Source organism: Lithobates pipiens, unplaced genomic scaffold, assembly GCF_037356315.1.
Source record: "Lithobates pipiens isolate NorthernLeopardFrog02 unplaced genomic scaffold, aLitPip1_a1.2 Scaffold_10, whole genome shotgun sequence".
Lineage (NCBI taxonomy): Eukaryota > Metazoa > Chordata > Amphibia > Anura > Ranidae > Lithobates > Lithobates pipiens.
Window position 1 is genome coordinate 67250916 of NW_027507686.1, and position 26225 is coordinate 67277140.

The window sequence follows — 26225 nt, forward strand, 5'->3', positions numbered from 1 at the left end:
AGTCTATAAAATCGACTTTGCACTGGATCCTGTCATAGGCCATTCCATTGGCATTTGGCTCCTGTAGAGGATAATGCCATGTTTAAAGACTTGGTAGATCAAATTGGAGGCCCTCCCAAAGGCTTTGCCCTGGCAGGCCCTGCCATGAGACCCATAAATAGGTGTATGGCAGTCTTGTAGATTATTGCTGTTTTATATGAAGCATTTTTTGGCCTTAAACCCTAGCTCTAGTCTTAGATTTATCTGTCGATAGTCAGCTGGAAGATTTGCCTTTTAGACCCCTTTCACACTGGGGCACTTTGCAGGCGCTACAACGCTAAAAATAGCGCCTGCAAAGCGCCCTGAAACAGCTGCTACTGTCTCCAGTGTGAAAGCCCGACAGGCAAAGTCCTGCAAGCCGCATCTGTGGAGCGCTGTAGGAGCGGTGTATTTACCGTTCCTAAAGCGTCCCCCTCCCATAGAAAACAATGGGGCAGCGCTGCAAACTCGCCTGCAAAGCGGAGCTTTGCGGGCAGTTTTAACCCTTTTTCAGCCGAATAGCGCAGCTAAAACGACAGTAAAGCGCTGCTAAATATAGCGCTGCTTTACCGCCAGCACCTGCAATGCCCTAGTGTGAAAGTAGCCTTAGTCTTGCACTACTTTGTTGCTTGGCAGATACACTTTGCCGAGTTTATAGAATAAGCCTTCACTCTACACATAAATTCTGCACAGAATTCTCTCGTTTAAATGCTGGTTAGCTGAACTCCCTTGAGTGGTTACCCTTTGAAGGTGAGCAGCTGTTTGGTCCCTCCTTGGATACGTGCATAAGGGATATTAGTACTGTCCTCCCCCAGAATAAAAAAGGCTTTTGACTAAGTAGGCCTACTACTCCTGATGTTAGGACTGGTTTCTATTGTCACTCTTCCAATGTTATGTCTAAGACTGGGTTCACACTAAAACACGCAATGGCTCACAACAGGAGTCCGGTGTGTCTCTATTCAGTTTCAGGTCCAATTTCAGAATTTTTGGTTCAGTTCGGATCTGAAATATTCCAAAAGATTTGCATATGTGTGAACCCAGCCTTAGATAGGAACATACTTGTGTAAGAAAACATGGCCTTCATTACCAGACAAGACTGAAGCCAAGACCTCTTCACAGCAACGGGGTGCCCCCACTTAAAGTGGGGAAGGGGGGATCTGTGGCCTTCTAGCCCCAAAGAATTTCAGATGGCTGTACCAGCAGGAGAATGCTCTCAAGGTTTCCACTCAAACCTCATTATGGTTCCCATATGGAATGCAGGAATTCAGCCCATTCTGGATCTGAAAATGGTCAACTTGATCCTTTTGTGTTTAGAAGTTTTACATGGAAAATGCCAGGTTGGTCATTGCTTCTTTCCTTCTGAGGGACTTCCTGGCCTCAGTAGACATCCAGGATGCCTAACTGCACATTCCCATTTTTCTGCCTCATCAATGCTGTCTGCATTTTTTGCTGTGGGTGACCAGTTGCCTTCCTACCTACCTACCTTGCCTGTCTACTGCCCCCTGGGTTCTGCTTCTGTGTCATTCTCAAGGTATTCTTATTGGGTACCTGGATGAACTCCTGTTTAAACCATCAGTCCTTTCTGTCCTTGTCAGCCAACATCCAAAAGCTAGTACCAGTTTGGTTGGATCTTCATCCTCCAGAAATCCTAGTTGGACCCATCTCTCAGATGGGTCTGACACTAGACACAACTTTGTCCAGAACCTTTCTGCCCCAGGGCAAACTTCTGTCCATTCTTTCTTATGCCAGGGCCCTTTAGCTCAAGAGGAAATCCCCAATTTGTGCATGCATTAGGATCTTGGGTCTCATTGTGGCCTTTTTTGTGAGGCAGTGCCATGTGCCCAGTTTCATTTCTGACCATTGCAACTTAAAAGGGTTGTAAAGGTTTTAATTTTATTTTTTTAATAACAAACATATCATACTTGCCTCCACATCCTCATCTTCTGGGGTCCCTCGTTCCTCCCAAAGGTAGTCTGTGCCTTCTGCCTTAATCATGATATGTTCTTCTCTGCACCATTCTCTCCACTATTTGGATATGATTTGGGCGGTGGGAATATACTTCTCAACTAAGGTCACATTTAGGACAAGACCAGTTCACTTTTGTGCTTCTTGAAGGTTCTTGCAAGGGTCTCCCTACCGCTCACTTCACATCTTCAACTGGCCCAGAGAACAAGTCAATAAACTGGAAGAGTTGCTTGTAATGATCAGGATGTCTATGGCTACCGCACATTGCTGAGTTCTGAGTGGTTGTCATGAGACTGTACTTGGTTGTTAAACCGATCCATATGTGGGAAATCTGCTGTTGATGTGTAACCTGTTTAGTACACAAAGCAACATATGGTAAATGGTTAAAAGGTTCTCCTTAAACTGCTAGTAACATCATTTTTCTAGTTTTTCCAAGGTCTAAACAATGCCCTTGTATACCCTTTTTTTTTTTATTTATTTTTTTCTCTGTTAGACAGACATATCCTTCATTTGGGTACATAATAATCTGTCATTTTTCTGCTCGGAAAGTGACAACATTTCAAGTTCAAAGACATTTCTTATTGTTCACACCAGTACGTCACATCCTAAAACATTTTGAGATAAGGTTCTGAGTCGAATAGTGGGTATTTATCTAGCCACGGCTACTGGCAGACCTATTGAAGGACTCTGCAGGCAGTCTCATTTATCCAACATGTGCTACTGTGTTGTAGCAAAGGAAATGTCTGTGCATTGCAGACTTTTTTTGGTCTTCTGACCAAGCTAATCCATTTTACAGGCAAGTTGAATGGGGTTACTATGTGAAATAGTGTCTTTAAAATTGAACTCTAAATGTATTCCTTAATAGCCACAAATAATAGAAGTACACTTGTAAAAGTAGCGGTGACATCAATATACTGAACATAAAGCAGAGCTGTAGAAGGGACCCAGTAGGCCCAGCCCATTACAAACTACCTACCTGTGTTGGGTAGCTATATGGCTGTACCATGATTTCCTCTTACCAAAGTTTGATTCTTCTATAGTTCACTTGGTAAAGAATTTACAGAAAGAGGCTGGAGTCCAGGTTTCTTTCTTTCTTTTTTTTTTTTTTCAACTTCCTCCACTTTAGTGGTGGCAGTTTTTTCCATTCTTTGTCAGTGTAAAAACAGCAGGACAGTATGTGGTGCCACGTGACGGCCATTTAGGGTAGTACAGGGAGGTATAGTGAGATGTGGATGAGCACTTGATGAAATCACATTAAACTGTTGTCTGGGGTTTTTTGAACATGTACATTAGGAAAGCCACCCAAAACACTGGTCTATCTGAGCTTGTGATCCAAAAATATGGAGGCATTGGTGTATTGCTGTCCATATTCTGTTAACCAGGTTTGTGCAATTTTGAGTCTTTACTTTCTCTTCCCTGCTTGAAAAGTAACTTGTCATGATGGAATTGTGGAAGCTCTGGGCTGTCATGCTGGTCCTTAACTATTTAGTGAGTTACTTACCCAAAAGAAGAACGTATGTGTCATTCTTCTTGACACCTGTTATAATATGCTTGTTCCAGGACAATGGCTCACAAAAATGGTGAATAAGGCTACATGTACACTAGGCTACCCTGACTGTCGCTGCAGGAAAATGCAAAGGCGTCAAAAAATGCAAACCACGTTTTTGCCACAATTTTGCAGTGTTGTATATCACACAGTATGTGCGCAGTGTTTTTTTAAAAGCACTTTAAAATATAATACCCAATTGATTAGTAAAATATAAGATTAGGTTATGCCAAGTAAATGGATACCTAACTTGTCATGCTTTAAAAGTGCACACACTCTTGGAACTGTGCTACGGTACCTTAACCACTTCCATTCCAGGCCTATTCTGAAACTCCTCTCCTACATGTAAAAATCATAATTTTTTTTGCTAGAAAATTACTTGGAACCCGGAATTACTCGGAAATATATATATTTTTTAGTAGACACCCTAGGGAATAAAATGGCGGTCATTGCAACTTTTTATCTCGCGCAACAATTTTTCAAACGTTTCATGATTTAAAAAAATAACAAAACAGTAAAGTTGGGCCAATTTTTTTATATAATGTGAAAGATGATGTTATGCCGAGTAAATGGATACCCAATATGTCACGCTTTAAAATTGCGCACACTTGTAAAATGATGCAAAACTTCAGTACTTAAAAATCTCCATAGGCGACGCTTACATTTTTTTTACATGTTTAGAGTTACAGAGGAGGTCTAGTGAAAGAATTGTTGCTCACACTCTAACGCACGCCGGCAATACCTCACATGTGTGGTTTGAACGGCGTTTACATATGTGGGCGGGACTAATATGTGCGTTTGCTTCTGAGCACGTGCTACCGGGGACAGGGGCGTTTCTAAATTATTATTATTATTATTATTGTTATTATTATTATTATTATTATAATTATATATATTTTTTATATTTACTTTCTTTTACAACTTTTTTTTTTTTTTTTTGATCACTTTTATTCCTATTACAAGGAATGTAAACCTCCCTTGTAATAGGAATAATTTGTGACAGGTCCTCTTTATGGAGAGATGCGGGGTCAATAAGACCCCACATCTCTCCTCCAGGCTGGAAAGCATAAGATTAGAAAAAATAATCCACGATCCCATGTTTAACAGCCATGGCCCGGATGTTACGGAGTGATGTTATAACGTCGCGCCCAGGCCTCTGATGGTCATAGAGATGACTGGTGACCATCTGGTCACCAGTCATCTCTATGCTTGTCATCCGGTGGGCAATTTCTTTTTCCGGGTCCCCAATGGCACAGGAGAGCCCGGAGAAGCACCAGATGGCGGCAGGAGGGAGGGATGTACCCTCCCATCACCTGTAAGAACAATCAAGCGGCGGAACTGCCGCTATGATCGTTCTTGTGCACAGAATCGCCGTCTGGAAACAATGATATCTGAATGATGCCTGTAGCTGCAGGCATCATTCTGATATTCCCACTGAAAGTCCAGGACGTCATATGATGTCCTTGGGCGGGAAGTGGTTAAAATCTCCTCAATGCGATTCTTTATAAGCCCTTACAGGTTACCCTGTTAGCATTACACTGGGGGTCTCTCACTATGTATGCGGCAATACCTCAAATGTGTGCAAACGCAATATTCCCCGCACACATTAATGGAAATGGCTGTAATAGTGCTGGGTGCTGTAATGACCACCGACTGGAAACCGCAGACAATGTGAGTCGAGAAATGTTATCAGCACACCAAGGATTCCTCAGAAGGGTACAAAGCTTTACTCACAAGGTCACACTGTACACACATGGCAATGTTTCGTAGCCACGCAGGGCCACTTCATCAGGCAAGTGGCCCTGTGTGGCATGTGTGGTGCAAACACTGTTTACATATACGTGTGAGACCTTTGCATGCGAGCAATAGGGTGCTATACTTTATTTTTTTTTATTTTTTTTTTTTTTTTTTTATTGTAGCACTTCTATTTTTTTGTTTAAATCAACTTTATTGCTATTATAGGGAATGAACAACATCCCTTGTGATTGCATGGGCAGTGACAGGTACTCTTTACTGAGACATATGGGGTCTATTAAACCCCAGATCTCTCTTCTGCCCTTAAAAGCATCTGATAAAACTCGGTTTTATCAGATGCTTCCATAGGCCGGTCCTTGGCCATCTTTATGGTAAGTTGGCAGAAACCCCCACCCTTCTGCCGCATGTAAAAGCAATCCAGCAGCTTTTTGGCTACTAGGATTGCTTTTACATTGTACAGCATTGCCAGCAGAAAAAATGAGACCAGGGTCACAACAGCAGCTACGTTCATGGCCCTGGTGTAACTGCTTCTACCAGAGTATGTATGGGTACATCCTTTTGGAGAAAGGGGTTAAACCCAAAACCAAAAATGTACTATATTGCAGTATACCGATCATTAGATGTGGTGGCTGCATTTGTTTTCTTTTTTAGCCTTTTTTTTTTTTTTCTTGTGGCCAGTAACACACTTCCTGCATTGGTGCCTCAACTCTGGATGAATGAGCACAGGGGACAGGTTTGCACAACAGCATTGTCAGACTTAGGGTAGGGAAATGTGAACGTACTAGCAGATTTAAATACACTAACAAATTGAAGCTGAACTAAATTACTTTATTATCAGTTACATACACAGCAAACTGTTTTTGAAAAAGGTTTTACATAAAAAAGTAAAAGCTGATCATTTTAAGCACCCCTGTCAACTCTAAATGGTTTGTCTCATGCCTGTAACTGCAAGAGCTTTTCTGTTGAAAAATACTGGCTGGATCACAAGACAATAGAAGAAAGCCTAACATAGGAAACTAATAGAGCCATCACATCTAATGCCATGTACACATGACCGGTTTTCCTATAGGAATAAACTGAAGGTTTTTCCGACGGAGTTCTGCTGAAGCTGTCTTGTGTACACAACGATCGCACCAAAGTCCGATCGTCAAGAACGTGGTAAAGTACAACGCGTACGACGGGACTAGAAAAGGGAAGTTCAGTGGCCAATAGCTTCCGCCTCGTACTTTCTTCAGAGCATGTGTCGTTTTTGGTCCGTCGGGACAGCTTACAGACAAGCAGTTTTCCCAATAGGAATTGGTTCCATTGGAAATATTTAAAACATGTTCTATTTCTAGGTCCAATGAGGCATAAACATTATCACCATTTACGATGAAAAGCTTCCGTTTGACTTTTTCTGTCGGACATTCCACTCGTGTGTATGCGACATAAGTATCGGTAAGCTGCAATATAATAAACCCACTTTGGTTTTAACCCCTTCATGCTGAGCTAAGGATGGGCTCAGGTGTGTTTGCAGCTCTCCTTCCCAGAGCTGTCAGGAAGCTTATACTGTGCAGCGCTAATCGCAGGCAGTGAGATGTTTCGAATCTGTGGCTGCACAGATCGGGAAATGTCTCACTGCCTGTGATTAGCGCTGCGCAGTGTAAGCTTCCTGGCGAGCCCAAGAAAAGAAAAAAAATACATAGATCAAGGTTTGATCTAGGTCAGTGCTGGGGTTAGTGTTTGGGTCAAGGTCAGGGTTTTTTTTTTTTTTTTAATTAGTGTCCGTGTGTTTTACGTAGGATAAAAAAAGCAAATGTTGTGCACTACATGTGGTATTGCTGTGACAGTCGTGAGCAGGAGAATTCATTGTGGGTGGTTCTTCAGTGGTGGGTTATGGTAGTAGCAAGAAATATACAGCTACATTTAGAAATTATTTATTTTTGTTTTACTATTTTGGGTTTCATTTGATAAGGCCTCATGCACACGGACGTTTTTACAGCCGCTTTTTTGAGCTTTTTTTGCAGCTTAAAAACGGCTGTCCATGTTAGTCTATGGCTTCATGCCCACCTAGGCGTTTTCGAGCTGCAAACGGCATAGGACCAGAACCAGTGCGTTCCGTGGCGCGGAGCTAGAGCTGTAAAAACGCGAATTGCGGAAAAACGCGCATAAATGCGTAACATATTTTCTGTGGCATTGTGGGAAATTTGGGAGTGCTATAGCCAAGAGATGTGTTTCTTTAAAAAACACTACTTAACACTAACTCTAAAAAAACGCCAATGCAAAACGCAGTAAACGCGTTTTTAACGCCGATTTTTTTCAGGGGTCAGAGCTAGCTTTGCAGCCAGTTTTTTAAAACGTCCGTGTGTATGAGCACTAAAAATAAAAAAATGGAATAATCAGGAGATATCTAACATTCACCAGCAAATTAAAGCACAATTTGTCCTGACAAAAAAAAACGCTGTATAATCCACCTTGGATACACAAAGTAGTTGTGGTGATATGTACAATTTTACTAATGCATGGCAAAATTGTGCTTGGGCATTAAGATTTGTTTTACCCTTAGGCATGAAGGGGTTAATACTGCTTTAATTAGGCCTCAAACAGACAGTAATTCTGGCTGTAACAATAGTACATTGCAGTAGAATACTTAATACATGGCAAGTGCGGTCATTAATCTGAGTGGCCTTCCTGGCTGTATTCCTTTCAAGACAAATATTATTTTAAGGACTGTTTGCTTTCAGATTGCACCGTTTATTTTTAATTCCTTGATCATGAACATTTATGTTTTCAGTGATATAACATTATTATCTTTTGCTGTGTCATAAAAACTGAACATCTGTGATTTTACAGTAAGTATTGCACATTTTTGGTCTCCATCACTAAGACCCAAGAGATTTTTATATATATATTCCTATATTTGGAAAGTAATAGTACAGAAGTGCAACTAACTGAATTATAGAAATATATAATTTGTCCATAGATCAGCGTGTCCAAAAACCTTTGGGTATATGGATGACTATTGCAAGATTAAATCTTCTTACAGCGGTCAGGTGTATTGCACTGAAAGACTTTGCTTTTGATAACCTATGCCCAAGAATGTTTGATTGGCAGTGGTGCATTCTAGATGCTTTAGATCAATGGTCATCAACCCTGTCTTCAGGGCCCACTAACAGGCCAGGTTTTATGTATTACCTTGGGGAGATGCAGACTAGAATACTGCAATCACTGAGCAGCAAACGATATCACCTGTCATGTATTTCAGTTATCTTGCAAACCTGGCCTGTTAGTGGGCCCTGAAGACAAGGTTGATGACCACTGCTTTTGCATTCACAGGCATTTGTGTGCCGGTGTTGTGACATATACAGTGGTGTGAAAAAGTGTTTGCCCCCTTCCTCATTTCCTGTTCCTTTGCATGTTTGTCACACTTAAGTGTTTCGGAACATCAAACCAATTTAAACAATAGTCAAGGACAACACAAGTAAACCCAAAATGCAATTTGTAAATGAAGGTGTTTATTATTCAAGGTGAAAAAAAATCCAAACCATCATGGCCCTGTGTGAAAAAGTGATTGCCCCCTAAACCTAATAACTGGTTGGGCCACCCTTAGCAGCAACAACTGCAACCAAGCGTTTGCGATAACGTGCAATAAGGCTTTTACAGCGTCCTGGAGGAATTTTGGCCCACTCATCTTTGCAGAATTGTCCTAATTCAGTTACATTAGAGGGTTTTCGAGCATGAACGGCCTTTTTAAGGTCATACCACAACATCTCAATAGGATTCAGGTCAGGACTTTGGCTAGGCCACTCCAAAGTCTTCATTTTGTTTTTCTTCAGCCATTCGGTGGTGGACTTGCTGGTGTGTTTAGGATCATTGTCCTGCTGCAGAACCCAAGTTCGTTTCAGCTTGAGTACACGAACAGATGGTCGGACATTCTCCTTCAGGATCTCTTGGTAGACAGCAGAATTCATAGTTCCTTTTATCACGGCAAGTCTTCCAGGTCCTGAAGCAGCAAAACAGCCCCAGACCATCACACTACCACCACCATATTTTACTGTTGGTATAATGTTCTTTTTATGAAATGCAGTGTTCCTTCTACGCCAGATATACTTGGACACACACCTTCCAAAGTGTTCCACTTTTGTCTCATCGGTCCACAGAATGTTGTCCCAAAAGTCTTGGGGATCATCAAGATGTGTTGTGGAGAAATTGAGACGAGCTTTGATGTTCTTTTTGCTCAGCAGTGGTTTTCTCCTTGGAACTCTGCCATGCAGGCCATTTTTGCCCAGTCTTTTCCTGATGGTGGAGGCATGAACGCTGACCTTAACTGAGGCAAGTGAGGCCTGCAGTTCCTTGGACGTTGTTGTGGGGTCTTTTGTGACCTCTTGGATGAGTCGTCGCTGCGCTCTTGGGGTAATTTTGGGCGGCCGGCCACTCCTGGGAAGGTTCACCACTGTTCCATGTCTTCGCCATTTGTGGATAATGGCTCTCACTGTGGTTCGCTGGATTCCCAAAGCTTTGGAAATGGCTTTATAACCCTTTCCAGACTGATAGATCTCAATTACTTTCTTTCTCAATTGTTCCTGAATTTCTTTGGGTCTCGGCATGATGTGTAGCTTTTAAGGATCTTCTGGTGGACCTTACTGTGTCAAGCAGCTCCTATTTAAGTGATGCCTTAATTGTGAACAGGTGTGGCAATAATCAGGCCTGGGTGTGGCTAGAGAAATTGAACTCAGGTGTGGACAACCACAGTTATAGTATGTTTTAACAAGGGGGGCAATCACTTTTTCACACAGGGCCATGATGGTTTGGATTTTTTTTCACCTTTAATAATAAACGCCTTCATTTACAAATTGCATTTTGTGTTTACTTGTGTTGTCCTTGACTATTGTTTAAATTGGTTTGATGTTCCGAAACACTTAAGTGTGACAAACATGGAAAGGAACAGGAAATGAGGAAGGGGGCAAACACTTTTTCACACCACTGTACAGTCTGGCCATCTAAATGTGTCCGCCCCGCACTGTGCAGGCAAAGCGCTTGAGCAGAAGGAGGTTTGGAAAATCTCCGAAGATGAACGGCGCCTGCGCCGTGAGTCGAGGTGCAAGCCCCACCATCCAAGTGGACATAGAGCTGCACATATTAGAGGGCCACTCACAGGCTCGCTTCGCTCGCCACGCTTCATGCATGGCCTTGCTTCACTCGGCTCTATTTATTCTAACTCTATGTCCACTTGGATGGTGGGGCTAGAACCTGGACTCACGGCGCAGGCGCCGTTCATCTTCGGCCATTTTCGGAATCTGCTTGTCCTGTGTACTGCGCATGCGCAGTACACAGTGGACACTATCCGACGGGGGGACACTATCCGACAGGACACCGGCACACGTTCGTGCATCTGCCTTTCATGCAGTCTATTGCCCAAACTTTTGAGCTTTTTTTTAAACTCCTATCGTGTGCATGGACACACAGGCTAACATGGAGGTGTATTTAGAGGCAGAGGGGAAAAAAAAGCTTAAACATCTGTGAAATGTAAAAGCAGCATTTCTGAGCTCAAGTGTATATGAGCCCTTACAAATGTATTCTACAATTATTTGCCTCCATACAGAACTGTAAAGTCGAGCCATTGGTGGCCCTGTTAACACAACCTGACTTTACAAAAGTAGATTGAAAAATCAGCTTTTATCGAAGGAGGTGGGTGAAAATTTCAAGGCAAACCAATGACTGCGTCCACTTAGATACAGTCATTGTTTGAGTATTTGGACAGGATACAATAGCCAGGTAATTAAGATTCCTTTCCTTTAACCACACTGTTTAGCTTTGCTGGAGTCAGATTTCTCTTTCATTTATGGCTTAATGTGGTTGTAAAAGCTGAAGATTTTTTTACCTTCATGCATTCTATGTCTGAAGTAGAAAAACCTGTGTGTTCCCTCCACAGCCCCCCTAACACTCTCACCTGAGCCCCCCGTCGATCAAGTAATGTGCACAGGAGCCTCAGCTGTCACGAGTTTCTCTCTGTCCTCATGGGCTGAAACACAGCCAGTGAGTCAACGAGGCAAGTGCGGGGTGGTGAGCCGTGATCTGTGTCCTTTGGACGCATGGAGTGGGGCTCGGCAGCAAGCACGCACCAGTACCCCCCTAGCAAGTGGATTGCTATTGGAGGCACTGGTCAAGGGGAGGAGCCAGGAGCGCCAGAGGGGAACCCGAGAAGAAGAGAATCGGGGCTGCTGTGTTCAAAACCATTGCACAGATTTATGACCTGTTTGTTATTGGAAAAAAAAAACTTTTTAACCACTTCAATACTGAGCACTTTCCCCCCTTCCTACCCAAGCCAATTTTTAGCTTTCAGCGCTGTTGCTGTTTAAATGACAATTGCGCCGTCATACACTGTACCCAAACAAAAGTTTTTGATGAGTGGCACAGATTGACACTGATGGAGGGCACTGATTGGCATCAATGATGAGCAGGCACCTGCAGGTATTGCTGGTGGGCACTGATTGGCATCATGTGTGGGCACACACTGCCACCCAAGGCCACCAGGGATGTCATCCCTGGTGGTCCTGGGTGGGCTTTCAGGGGGGGGGGGGGGCTGCGCTGATAAACAATCAGCACAGACCCCCCCCCCCCTGTCAGAGGAGCAGCCAATCAGCTCTATTCGTGTCTGTCAGACGTGGGTGAGGAAAAGACTATAAATGGCTCTTCCTGTTTACATCGTGATCAGCTGTACACAGTTGATCACATGGTAAAGAGTCTCAGTCAGGGACTCTACCTAGATCGGAGTTGCGGTGTGTCAGACTGACACGCTGCAACAACGATTGCTGTGATGCGGGCAGCGGCTTGTTATCCTGACCACGTCATGTGACGTCCGATCAGGATAACTCAACCACTTTACCGACGTCATTTTGCTATATGGCGGGCGGCAAGTGGTTAAAATAACTTTAAATCTATGCATGTACTTTTTTTAAAGTGTTACTAAACCCAGAACTCTGCATTCACTATATCTGGTCTCCCACGGTACACCGAACATGGAAATCAATAGTTTTAGTAAATATAAACTGCTTAATACCTTTTCTCATCAGCAGTATATAGCAGTCTTATGACTTCTATGAGTGTCTGGTTAAAGCTTGTAGGAGAAGTTTTCATTCTACTGACTGTCCTTTGAGGCTGCATGACCCCTGACCCTCTGTCTGGACAGTGTGATTGATCCTGTGCTGATCACATGCACCCTCCCAAAAAACTAATAAAAACCTCTAGCAATATACATCAAATAGTGCATGTGCAGAGTGCCCCCAAGGCTCTTTACTATCAGGAGATGGATTGGGGACTGTGGAAGAAGGAGACGATCAGAGAAAACAGGATCAAACAGCTTTTTTACACAATGCTCAGAATGAACGAACCTCTTAGGTTCCACAATGAGTAAAGCAAGCATGCATTAATGCATGTACAGACTGATTTTACTGTTGTGTGTTATGTAAAATTTTAATCACTTGCCAACCGCCTACCACACTTTTACTGCGGCAGGTCGGCTCTATTGCGTGAAACGCCGTACCTGTATGTTATTCTGTGTAATAGACACTGGGGGGAACACCGATCTGTCTTCATCCAGTCAGAGCAACCCCCACAGAATTAGCAAGCACCAGCTAGGCATACATTTAACCTTTTGGATGCCCCCTGATGTTAGCCCCTTCTTTGCCAGTGCCAGTACAGTAACCGTGCATATTTTTAGCACTGATCACTGTAATAATGTCACTGGTTCCCAAAAAAGTGTCAAAATTGTCAGGTGTCCGATATCTCCCCCGCAGTGTCACAGTCCCACTAAAAGTCGCTAATCTTCGCCATTACTAGTAAACAAAAATATCCCCTAGTTTGTAGTCGCGATAACGTTTGTGAAAACCAATACACATGCTTATTGGGATTTTTTTTTTACCAAAAATATGTAGCAGAATACAAATTGGCCTAAATTGATTAAGACATTTTTGTTTTTTTGCTTTTTATTGGATGTGTTTTTATTGGTGGTATTTAATCACTGCTGTTTTTTTATTTATTACTATAATTACTATAAGAAATTTTGTAGAAAACATTTTTTTTTTACTTTAGTTTCTGTCAGTAAATTTTGTAATTGATTACATTTTTTCCTTCACTGATGTGCGCAGATGAGTCGGAAATGATAGGCTGAACTGGTGGGCATTGATGAATCAAGTTTTCCGACCAAGCCACAAACTGCAAAACCATTGGAGTTATCTACATGTTACTATGTGACTGTGGGTGCTTCTATATTGGTAAAACCAAGGTTGAATTCTGGAGGAGAGCAGATAGACTCATTAGGAGCATGCGGGTATGCAATCCTGACCTACCTTTGGGCCAACCCACCAAGTTGGTCCATGGTGGTAAATTCCCAAAGATAAAATTTCTCATCCTAAATCAGATACACCCGAATCGGGGGGGGGGGCTGGAACAAAGTCTTCCTTCCAGATGGAGTTACGGTGGATACACAATCTCAAGGCCACCTTACCCCCAGGGCTCAATGAGGCTATATGCTGCAAACCCTTCTTGGAAGGTTTTGCATCAGGAGGCATGGAGAAATGTGGAATAACAAATAGGGTACTCACTTAGATCGATCCGAGGCAATTTAGGCTAGTTACGAAGCATATTCAATGTTTTGGTATTGTTTGTGCAAGGGACTGATGCATACCTGTTGCTCACGTTTGAATCAACAGTTTGTTTATATCTCCTCCAATCTGTCAAAAGCCCTCTAGGGGGCATATGAAAGCTTGTTTACATTTACTCGTTAACTCATATACAATCATACCCTGTTGTGTGCCTTCCTGGGGGGTCCCTGTGGTGGGGTGGCAGCGGGATCGTGCGGCACACAAAGCCGCCTGATGTTTTATGACCGTGGCGGCGTTTGAGGCCACTCGTGATCCTTTGGATCTTTCCATCTCACTTGGCCTCCATCTTGCTACTCCAATGTGAAGTTTCAGCCTGCTGGGTAGCGTTCTGTGTCAGTGGGTTGGGGGAGGTCAGTCAGGATGGGAACACCTGCCTCTTCCTCCCACAACACTACACAGCTGCCGCCTATCAGGCTGTGGATTGGTGGGGGAGGGATATTTAAGTGCACTGCATTGGAGATAACATCCAGTGGTGACGCCGGTTGGTGGGATGCCCTCACACACCTTTTTCATTGCAATTAAAATAAAGTACAGCAATTTATTCTAACATTACAACTGCGATTCTTGAAGGATTACCGGTACATCCAGAAACATATATATTAATTATATTATATTTATAATATTTGGTATGTTTCTTTTCAGTGCATACCGCCATTACCTAATAAAGGACCTTCACCTTCCTTCTCCCCTCTCTTCTCCCTCTGCAGGGAGATACAGGAAGAACATGGTGTTTTGATACTACATTATATAAATACTGGTACACCTATGGTCTTCAAATTGGTTAGATACCATATGTCTTTTTAAGATGCATATTAGCAAGATATATTGATCCTATTTGTGTTTATAGACATGTGATCAATTCTTGTAATACAACCCTGAAGGAGTAATTTATGCTCTGAAACGCGTTGGGTGCTATAAAGGAGGATCCCATTCAATTATTCTTTGATGGTGTATTTTCAGATAGAGTATTGCATATTCCACGTTCCAAATATTTTGAATGTTTGTTTAAATAAATACTACATTTTACTACAATACTTTTTTCTGTTACGTAATTAGTGCCTTAAAAGTCCAGTAAGGGGTATGCTTTCCTGCCTTAGTAGAATCTAGGGGCCATTGAACTGTTTTCTAAATGATCTTTCCAATGCTGAGGAAATATATTATGTAATCAGCTCAGTCCAGATACATGATGGGAGCCACTCCTTTAATTTTACATATATTCTATGTCTTTTCCTGGCGGTTTGCCTGTTGGATTATTAGCTAATGTGCTTTCCTTTTATAATCCAACTCCAGGTTGTACAGACCTCTCTTTGGAGCACTTTCACAAATGTTATTTTCATTGCTAGCGTAAATATTGTTTTTCTTTAGGCGATTTTAGGTCCTGTCCTTTGATCTCCCCGGTCCTCTTCCTGTCCTTGCTAAGCCAGCAGTGGGCAGGTCCTCTGACCAGAGAACAGCTCAAAGTTATGATGATGCGCCGATCCCTGCATTTATGAGCCCAGGGCAACATTATTGCACGCCACCAGGAAACATGTCCTTGACTGGGCACCCTAGACTCGTGGGTGTGTAAAATAACATGGGAGTTATTCAACCTGGAAAGACACTGGTGAAAGACAATAAGTGCAATGTGGAAATCTGGAGATGGCCAGTACTGCTTTGGGCCTTTTTTTACTTTGTTCCTTAGAAGGTTGTGGGGTAAAAGAAGGGGGGGGGGGTTGGAGGGGGGGGGGTTGATCTAGCCAGAGACCACCTATGTGATAACAATGAGTTTTACCAATGGCTGATATCTTAGTTATGCCAGTCATGTAAAGCTGGACCTAGATTATGCAATTGTCTTGTCTTTCCTTCAACCATGCCTATCGATTGATAGATCAACTTCAGTGTAGTCGGCCTGCACATGGAGTGAAATTCGGCTGGTTCCTGCTGAACTGGATGAATTTTAATCAGTCTATGACCAGTTTAAGTCAGTTTAAGTCGGGTTGATCTGCTAGTATCTGAGAGCCTTAAAGGTTAAACCATTTGCATTACTGGTTATGACTGCGGTAGTGGAAGAATTATTTGAGATTGTACAGGTTTGTGCTTGGCTCCAGCAGGAGATTGTTGCCAGTGTGTTCTTTTCACTGTGAACTGCCGTGAATGGCAGAACGTTAATTAAATTATAGGATTATCTGCCACTGATCAGTACTCAGGCTAATTGGATTAGGCCAGCACACAGCATTGCACTAACATGCAGAGTCCTCAACCTTTTCTACCCACACAAGGTGCACATTAATTACACAGTTCTTTTTCTTCACTTAAATACAGTTTCATGAAGGTGATTGTCCCTGATTTTGGCATTTAAAAAAAAAAAGTTTTTTAAAATATTTTTTACCCGAATTTAACTTTTTATGCGATACATTTAAAAACAGAAGTATGGCTAAAGCTTTTTTGGTCATACTTCTCTCGTGGGTCACGGGAGTGCACTTACTGACCCAGAATCAACCATCGGAGGGCAAAAGCCCGTTGTCGGCTGATATCACAGAGCCGTTCCAGGATGTGGAAGGACCCCAACCATGTTGACGGGATCCACACAGATGCCTAATTGACAGCTGCTTTGGCTGTGCGCATCAGATGCTGCAGCATAAAGGAGTGTGAATGTTTGTTTTTTTTTTTTGTTTTTTAGTAATGACATATATTTTAATATTTTTGGGCACCTTCAGATTGCAGAAGGCGCTTATTTTACTGTCGTGGTGCTTGAGTGTTTTTTAGCTGATTTAGAACTTTCCTGCCCCCATCTGATAACTGACTGTGGTCTTCCTGGTACACAGAGCTCAAAGGATTTCTATGGTTAAACATTCAGGTTCATTTTAAAACATCAGCATTGTAATCGCAATACGAGCAACTATTATTTTTGATCCAATATAGATAATCTCTAATAGATTTTTACTCCAAAGGATTTTATTAAAATAAATGTAATAAAAATCTAAAAAATCGATTTTAATAAATAAAATCTGATTTATTGTTGAGATTATATATATATATATATATATATATATATATATATATATATAATTATATAAAAATATATTTTAATCATTAATATTTATCCACCCTGCCCAGAACAGATCCTTGGGGGACCCCACTTACCACATCGGGCCATTCCAAGTATTCGCGCATGCACGGCACAATTACCATAACCATATGTGGCCTGGCAACTAAAAAGGCCTCAATGCAGCTTGATAAACTTTCAAAATATCAACAAAGTTGCATCGGTAACTTAGGCATCTGCAGTATTTCCTTCTGTACGTAGCGGAGTCAGAAAATCCTTACATGTTTGAGATTCCTTGTAAACAATCCATGCTAACCAAATGTTAGAGAACAATTTTTCATTGGAATTCCTGTCATCAGCCGCCTTTCCATATGCCATTCAGATAAAGAATGAATCTTACTGGATTTCCAATTCCTGGGAATCAGCTGACAGGCAGTGATGAGAAAAAATTGTAGAGCCTTTAGCTTTGGAAAGGGATTGTGGGAGAAAAGTAAGAAGCATATGTTTGGGGGAATTTTCAACTTGTTCTTGATATACTTTATTAGAGAAAAAAAATCAAGTTTCGGAAGTGCATAATGGGGTAGTGTTATGTGAATGGGAAAATGTAAAAAATATAAAGTAGGTCTTGCAGAAAAAGTGTAAATATACTTTAACCCTTTCATTTCCATATTATTTTTTTTTTCATGCTTCATACAATACACATATTAGTCTTAAAGGGTAAGTTCACCTTTACAGAAAAATCTGTAAGGTGAACTTACACCGGACCCCCTTCTCACCCCCCCCAGTCCCATGAACAAATCCCCTGCTTAACTAAAATAATTCAATTGACTCCGTATCTCAAAATTGCCTTGTTGAGTATATTTCTGGAGGACTGGCCATTTTGCTCCCAGAATATTTTATTTATTGATTTCTTTCTTTCCTATAAGTTTTTTTTTTTTTGTTTTTTTTTTTTTTCTTGTGTTCATTGGTGTGTGGCAGTGACACATGAGACGAATGTCCAGCGGCACTGGCCAATTCAATAGGAACTGGCTGGCTTTCGGCCCGTGTTGAACAAAAAACAAAAAAAAAAAGACTGTGTACTAGGCATTACTTATAAGCATAGAGGGTTGTGTGAATATATTTTAATAGGATTTGGTCCTCTTGGCTATCCTCTCCATACCTAGCCTCCACTAGTGTGGATGATCTCCCTGAAGCTGGCGATTTAAATATTGCTGCTCTTTAATGGGTCTATGGCAGGGAACATAATTGAATTAATAGGTTGTAAATTTAACACTCAGTGATTTAGTGAGTATTATATACACTCACTAATTCTGTGTTCCATAAATAATACGTTTTTTTCTCCTTTTACCAAGGGGAGCTTTTTGGACCCATGTTGGATCTATAAGCTGCCGCATAAAAACACTTGCATCCATTTACAACAAACTAACCTTGATCCATCATGTTTAGGTCGCAGTGTCCCTATACATTTACAGTACAGGAGCATCCTGCATGTTTGGCGACTCAAGCCACATAAACAGCCCATTCATGATCTACGGGCTCAGCGCAGCATTGTGGCAGTAGTGCTGTGGATCATCCCAGTGGTTTTGTTTTATATTGATATTTAATGTACATCACTGTTGTTTAAAATGGTAGTAAACTCTCCAAAAGATAAACGATTTAACCAATCTTAGAATCTAAATATTTATTTAGCATAAAATGGGCACTAAGAGTATGCCCAAAAATCGTTTTTACTGTACAAAATCTTTCTATTCAAAGCGCTTCTTCTTTATAATAGCCCGCGCTATATCAGCTGTGGTCTTCCGCATCTGTCTTCTATTTTACTTCTGCCCACAGTAGATTTTCCTCTCCATAATCCCGCGCATGCGCAGTAATAGCAGTATCCAAGCCTCTTCTTCATTTCCAGTTACTACGGAAATGAAGTCTAGCAAATCCGACTATCCTGTTGAACTATGAGGAAGTATCCCGGGATGTCGGGGCTGACGTCGACACTAGATGCTGCATTTTTCCGGCATGGTCTTGGCTTGCCGAAAAATTAGGACATACGGCGTTTGTCATAAGACAGAAATATACAGATCACTCGCGAGGCAAGCAGCTAAGAAGACATTCATCTAGAGCAGTGATGGCTAACCTTGGCACCCCAGATGTTTTGGAACTACATTTCCCATGATGCTCATGCACTCTGCACTGTAGATGAGTATCCTGGGAATTGTAGTTCCAAAACATCTGGAGTGCCAAGGTTCGCCATCACTGATCTAGAGCAACTAATTATAAAACCTGGAATTGTCCATGAAAAGAAAATTTGTAGGAATGGGTATACAACCACTTTTTAAGTAATTTTTTTATAGATTCCTGTAAAGTGCTTGAAGATCCTCACTGTCACCCTAGGCTTCTTATTGATCTGTTTGAGCATAGGGCAGCATGCCCACACACTGATCTTTTGATAAACTTACGCCTAAGTAAATAAAAATCAGTGCTTTCGTTCTTTCTTTTGTACCGTATATACTCGAGTATAGGCCGACCCGAATATAAGCCGAGGCCCCCAATTTACCCAAAAAAAACTGGCAAACTTATTGACTCGTGTATAAGCCGAGGGTAAGACATGCCTGTCCATCCCTGTGTGTGTGTCCGTCCATCCCTGTGTGTCCGTCCATCCCTGTGTGTCCGTCCATCCCTGTGTGTCCGTCCATCCATCCCTGTGTGTGTGTGTCTCCATCCATCCATCCATCCCTGTGTGTGTGTGTGTGTGTGTGTGTGTGTGTGTGTGTGTGTGTGTGTGTGTGTGTGTGTCCAGCCTACCTGTGTCCTGAGCCTTTGTCCCGAGCCTCCGTCCCGTGCCGAGCCTCCTTGCCTCCGTGCCTCGCCGCCGTGCCTCGCCGCCATGCCTTGCCTCCGGTCCCGTCCCGTCCCGTCCCGTGCCGTGCCGTCCTGTGCCTTGCCTCCGTCCCGTGCCCTCTTCGTTCGTCGGCGGCCATTGTAAAATTCAAAAGCTGCGCCGCCGCCTTCGCCTGTGATAGGCGGAACACTGAATTTCCCAGCAGCCTGTGTTCCGCCTATCACAGACGTCGTATCATCCTCGTCCGTAGTACGAGGATGATACGAAGTCCGTGATAGGCGGAACACAGGCTGCTGGGAAATTCAGTGTTCCGCCTATCACAGGCGAAGGGGGAGCCGGAGGCGCGGCTTTTGAATCAGAATGGCCGCTGTCTGTCTGCTCGACACGCTGATCGAGCGGGCAGACAGCGATGACTCGAGTATAAGCCGAGGGGGGCACTTTCAGCCTCAAAAAAGAGGCTGAAAATCTCGGCTTATACTCGAGTATATACGGTATATTCCTTCTGCCTTGCTCTGGGGCAATGGCTGCCCACATTTTTAGGAAATCCCTTTTTACACTTCCAGAGCTTTCGGAACTCCCTTTTAAGATACTCTGAAATCTAGTTTGATTCCACTGTAAGGTGGCAAAGCTGATAAAACAGACAACTGAGTTGATAAGTAAATGTGATTCATTGAACTACCTGATCCCAGTTATCCCATTGTCAGATTACCATTTCCTTTGTCTTGAGCGTAAAGCCCAGTACACACCGACATCGGCCCATTCAATAAAAAACGGCTGACATTCGGCCCTTGTGTGTGGTAGCTGGTTCGATAGAAGCTGGCCATTTGGCTGGCTTCTGTCGGATGACCATGCTGGAAATCCAGCAGCCAGCCGACTCCCAATCAGCACTCTCAGCCATTGGCCGGAATGTTCTGGCTAGGGGGCCATTCTCCTGTCAGAACACAATAGAAGATCGGATTGTTAGTACAGCGGCTTTGCGCTAGGCTTCTTTTTAAAAAAACAATGCACAAAATGTGCTTTTATTCGGGTTGAGTGACACCCAGTGTCATTCAACCCTGAACATCAAGACCATATTGTAAGTGCAGGGTGTTAATGCTCCACCCTGAGGGGACGCTGTCGTGGCTAATATACTTTTGAAAACTTTTGCATTTGGCAATTGTTCATTCATAACTTCTAAAAACAACACAAATGTACCAAGGCCTCAAACCTTATTGACCAGTAGTGACTGAAGTAGTCCCAATAGTTCTGCTGCTGTAGACACCCACTTGAGGGTAGAAAAATCAAAAGGTAACACACAAAACACAGCACAAGGACCTTGAGAGTATATGATGTCCTAATAAACAACCCAGATGATGGTGCCCGGGGGCCGGGGAAGGAGGAGGAAGCCCAGGCAGTGACGTCAATACCCGCGGCCTGGAAGTAAGAACAGGATACCTGCAAAAGACATGTATCCTGTCCCCCTGTCCCCCCAATGCCTCCGAAAGGTGCCAAATGTGGCACGGGGGGGGGGGGGGGTAGTACAACGAGCAGACGTTAGACGTTCCACTTTTGGATGGAACACCGCTTTAAGGAAGAACCCCAGCTTTTCCTCCCCATAGATGCATAGTGAATGTCAGACAGAGTCTGCATAATATGGGCACAGGTGGCTTGGCTGCATAATATGGGCACAGGTGGTTGCATATGATGAGCACAGGTGGTTGCATATGATGAGCACAGGTGGTTGCATATTATTGGCACAGGTGGTGCCATATGATGGGCACAGGTGGCGCCATATGATGGGCACAGGTGGCGCCATATGATGGGCACAGTTGGCTGCATATGATGAGCTCAGTTGTTGCAACTGATGGCACAGTGAGGCTGCAAATGATGTATTTGTTTCAGTATTTTTTTTTTTAGAATTTTTCAGTTCGTTTGTGCCCCCCAAAAATTTTTGAGCACCAGCCACCACTGTCTGGGACTATCTGCTGCTGGACTTTCCACCTTATCGACCATGATGAGCTTTATTCATTTATAATTCTAGTAGAGAATTGCTTCCCTCTTTGGGTGCTGCTCAAGTCCTGTCCTAGACACCTGTTTACTTGATCTGCATCCATCCCATACTGCGGACATTATCTCTGGCCAGTTCTGTAATCCAGAGCGCCCTGTATACTCCTTTACATTTCATAAGTTGTCTTTGCTGTAGAAGAACATTTGACTTAAGCCTTGTATAGTTGTGTTACTTACAAATTTTAAACTAGAAATTTGCTTATACTGTAGTAAGTAACTGCTAGAAGCTATAACCGATGAATTACGCTGCTTTAGCTCAGTCTTTCTGAGCGGATTTGATTTATTCCCTAGCCAAGCTCAGAGTGCAACTTGCTACCCGAGATGAACCTTGTAGATATCTCCTCTTCCTCCTTGACATGTCCTCTATAAGTATTTTATGGCAGTTTCCCTTATGTCAGCTTAAGAAATGCTTTATTGCTGTGGCTCATATTCCTTGTTTGTTTTTTGTTTTGCAGAAGCAATTTGTCAGAATATTTGTTGGCTCTGTTTGTGTCAAATATACTTTAATAAAAAGACTTTTTACAGAGAAGTCTACGAGGAAATAACATTGCTGATTAAAAAAGAAAGTAATGAGTCTTATCTAACACCCACTCTGTGCTAATTTGTGTTTGAAACTCTATGCAAGCTGATTCTTACTGTTAACTGATTACTGTTCGTGACTTCCTGACTGGATTTTCTTTTTCAGTTTTGGAGGTTCAGTCAAAACTATAACTGGAAGCCCAACTAGAATGGGAAAGGGTTAAGCCTGGTAACAATAGTGTGTTTGTTTTTTTTTTTCACTTAACCCCTTGGGTTGAACATAAAAAACATTGACAACTCCTGTTCGACATTCGTACAGAGATCTCCCATGCTGAACTGTTGTGTTCTGACAGAGCACTGATCGTGAGATGGTCAGCTGCTGGTTTTCCAGCATGTTTGTCCGACAGAAGCTGACTAAATGTCCGTCTTCTGTCGGACTGGCTGCTTTACACACGGGCTCAATGAGACCGTTTTTTTTCTTGAACCCGACATTCGGGTGTGTGTGTACGGGGCTTTAGGATTTCTGTTGGCAAATAAGACCTCACATTAAAACCTTTGACTGCAAATAAAACCTTGCAGAAGTTGCTTACTCTGCTAAAAATTACCTTCTGTTTATAGGGTAGGAAATGAGGGGAAGGCTTTGCATAAAGCAATACAAACCAATCGGAGATACTAAACTTTCCATCGAAAAAAAAATCTATCCAAAGATGTGTTTTAGTGGGATTTGGGCCACTGGACCTTCCTCCTTTTATTTATATATTTAATTTTATATATATATATATATATATATATAATTATATAATCTCTCTCACACACACACACGCTAATTGGTCATAGCATTATGACCACTGACCGCTAAAGGGAATATCAAGTGGCAATGACACCTGAACGTTGGTGGGATATATTGGGCAGCACGTGAATATAAAGTCCGCAAAGTTGGTATGCTAAAATTGGACAAAACAGACAAGCATAAAGGATTTTAGCGACTTTGACAAGGGTATAATTGTAATGCCTAGAAAACTTTGTCAGAGAATCTCCAAAACTGCAGCTCTTATGGGATGTTCACATTCTGCAGTGGCCAGAACTGATCAAAAGAGGTCCAAGCAAGGAAAGCTGGCGACAGGGTCATTGGTGGCTAAAACTCATCGATGCACGTGAGGAGCAAAGGCTGACCCATGTAGTCCGATACAGTAGAAGAGCTACTGTAGCTCAAATTGCTTAAAAAGTTAAGTTTGTTTCTGACAGGAAGGTGTCAGAGCACAATGCATTGCAGTTTGTTGCATATGGTGCATCGTAGCCGCAGACCAGCTGGGCTGCCCGTGCCGACTGCAGTCTGGAGCCAAAAGCACCTACAATGGACATGTGAGCATCAGAACCAGACCACGGAGCAGTGGAAGACGCTTCTAATTTTGAACTAATGGAGCAAGAAAACCGTTTGATGTAATTTTCTCTGGCTCCAGAATTAAAGTCCATCCCTTGGAGGCCAATAATTCTTGTTCTTTTCACTTCTCCTGTATTTAGAAACCTCTCTATTTTGCTAATTTGGACATTTGGTACGATCAGCGCTGTGCAAGTTTCTTTCCACAAAAGGAGAAAGCAGGCCCTAATGTACATTTCTCTGTATCTGAAGGACTTTTTCCAGGAAAAGCAAAAACCAGGCAAATGTATTTAGTTATCCATATAGTGAATGACTGTGCAAGTAAACAAATTACATTAGAGTCCGAGACATAAACTGGAGCAGCTAATTATAGGCTGCAGTCTCCCCATGTGAAATGTACTCGATGCTGGATTCCAATGTTGGATGAGGTCTGTTTGGCTTAATGTACACGGGGCGTTTTTACAACTTCTCCTGAACGATTTAACTTGACAGTTAGTAACCCACATTTAAAACGTCCGATTTGCCGTGTTTACATGCTGCGTTTAGCCGCGTTTGCATTTAGAAGCGTTTGGAAAATATATATATATTTTTTCAAAATGGCATAAATGAAAAAAGCCTGTAAACGAAACGCGGTTAAACGCAAGTTACCACGCTTAGCCAAAATGTTAGAAACTTCGGCGTCTGAACACAACTGCCTAAAAACGACATTAAATGAACCTGTGTACACAAAAGATAACATTGGATGAGTTTGGGGTAGTTGAAAAAAGCATCCAACTGCCTTTGAATGTCCGTTTACCAGCAGCAGTGTACATGAGGCCATAAGGGTCAGATGTTTGCCTAATAACCCCTGCCCCCCCCCCCCCCCCATTTTTTTCTCTTTGTTGGTGGGGTTTCAAGCAGACTAGTTTGTATTCCACTAATATTTCTATTTTCCACTTACTGAAACGCAGTTGGCACTGTACAATGTTGCTGTCTAATATACTGGCATTCATCCAGCAGATCGGAGAGATAGTAGAAATCTGTGACAACCTCTGGAATATGTCTCTGTCATTTGGGATTTCATAGTTGCCTTTATCCAGGAGAGTCTGGCAACACTGGTTTGTGTTGGAATAGTTAACTCTCTCATTGAATGATGAAGTTGTTATGCTTCGGGAATGTGTTGCTTTGTCTTTCAATTGTCTGTCATTCTTCCTTTAGCTAAACTGTCCTAGACATACTTCCTTCTTTACAGTGCGGTTTACACTTTGGTGCTTGAGGTTTAACAACAGTCACAACATGGTGTGAGTCCCCCTCCCTCCAATGTCAGGTTTACTTAGCACCCAGCTCGCTGTTCTTGATCTATGGCTGTCCAGGTAATCTCAGTGAGAACACACTGCTTCCTCTGTGTTGACCAAAGTGCCTTTCACGTTCTCCCCCATAGGAAACAGTAAAGCTCTTTAGCTTGCAAAAAGCAATTTAACCTGCATCTAGCAATTAATTGTAGGATAAACTGGCAGTGCAAGTCTGGCAGGAAACCTCTTGTTATAAATGCAGGTTAAGGCTTGCAGAGCGGAGGACACAGAAGACTATTGAAGTCTGGTCTAGGAAAAACTAGTTTAGGGAGATAAAGAATTGCAGAGATGGCAGCTAAACATGACCGGCAAATGGACACCAGTGCCCTATTATCAGTGGGTGACAGGGCGAAGTGGTGACTTTTAACTGACTTCCTAGTTTTGCGGACACAAGTTTTATAGACATTGCCTGTTAGCTCCTACTTGAACACACCTGGTTTGTCAGCAACCCTACAGGAACAGTGTTGATTCCCCACCCACCCATATACAAACATAGTCTACCAGGCAGCAGCAATTCCAGCACGCCATTTACAGCTATAGGCAGACACCCCTCCAGGAAATGCCACTGCGCCAGCTGCTTCTCCAGTCACCACAGCCACTGGCATTAGAGGGATGCTCCCCAATATACTTGTTTGAATGATGGTTTTATATATTGGTGGTTGTATATACAGTAAACTCCCCATCAGCTTTCCCCTATCCCTAAAAAGCTTACCTGGCTCCTCACTTATGCAGTGCTGTCCTCCGCTGCATCAACACTCCTACTCTTTCTAGTCTCATAGGAGACACAGGCAGCAGCAAGAACCATTGGCTCTTGCTGCTGTCAGTCAAATCCTGTGAGGACAGAGCAGGGGAATGACCAAGCCAAGCTCTGTGTATGTGTCAAATAACATACACAGTGTAGCTCAGGGGTGTGCCCACATGGGTGCCCCCCTCCGTGCACGACTTGCTGAGGGGGATACTCTTAGGAACAAGGAGTAGGAAGTGCTATCGGGGGACTCCAGAAGAGCAGGTAAACAACTGCTCTGTGCAATAATATATTTACAAAGTAATATCAATTTTTATTAAAGAAAGGAAAATCCTTTATAATCTCTATCAAAATTGGCTGCAAATCCAGTGCAATACTATTGTGGTATTTGTAGCCCACGATCTGCGAAATATGCCCTTTAT

At 42.6% G+C, this 26225-nt stretch overlaps 1 protein-coding gene across 2 annotated transcripts in view; it reads left to right on the forward strand.

The window, feature by feature from the left end:
* The window catches only part of PLCB3 (phospholipase C beta 3), a 272101-nt gene that overhangs the window by 84582 nt on the left and 161294 nt on the right, over positions 1-26225 (forward strand). The window lies entirely within an intron of this gene.